This window comes from Meleagris gallopavo, chromosome 5, assembly GCF_000146605.3.
Source record: "Meleagris gallopavo isolate NT-WF06-2002-E0010 breed Aviagen turkey brand Nicholas breeding stock chromosome 5, Turkey_5.1, whole genome shotgun sequence".
Taxonomy (NCBI): Eukaryota; Metazoa; Chordata; class Aves; order Galliformes; family Phasianidae; genus Meleagris; species Meleagris gallopavo.
The window spans coordinates 24026006-24026722 of record NC_015015.2 but is presented as its reverse complement, the minus strand read 5'-3'; positions in this window follow the sequence as shown (position 1 = coordinate 24026722).

Below are 717 nucleotides of genomic sequence, written 5' to 3'. Positions count from 1 at the left end.
AGGAAGCGAGCGGCGGTTCTCGGGGCGCTCCGCGGGGCTCCCCCCGCTGCGGACGGCCGCGCTCGGCTCCCGCTGGCACCGCCCTAACGGGGGGCTGCGGGGCGGCCCGCGGAGCGGCACCGGCAATTAAAGCGAAATATTCAATAGAGCCCCGGCGAGGGACACGTATCGCGGCTCTCAGATGATTGATGCGCCGCGGTGATTGAGCTGCTATTCCTACAGCGCGGAACCGGAGTTAAGTTGTGTGTCCTGAACTTATGTGCCTCTATACCCGCACACGGCAACACGCGCGGAAGTACGGGCTGGAAAAAATGCTTTGGGCGGTGAAGGGAATGTGATGGGGACGTGTACCCGCGGGAGGCAGAGAGAGGAAACGGCCTTCTTCGTGCTGAGGAAATCTGTAAGTGCGGGGTTAAGCACATAACGAGCATTTCTTGTCTTTAGACAGTGGCAAAAAGCGCAGTCTTAAACGCGTTATTGTTAGCACAAAGCGAGTGCCGTAGGAATTATTTGTCCGCTGCGCACTTTATTACTGTTGCTATTATTTTAATTGACACTTCTAATGTTTTTCTCCTCCCCTCCTCCCCCCCGATGCACACGGCAGGCCCCCCGCCTCCGGGACACGCCGTGCCCGGTGCCCGCCTACGCTATCGCGGTGGCACCGCTCTCTCGGTGCTCCCTCCGCCGGCCCCAAGCGGGGCGACGCCGCGCCCCCGC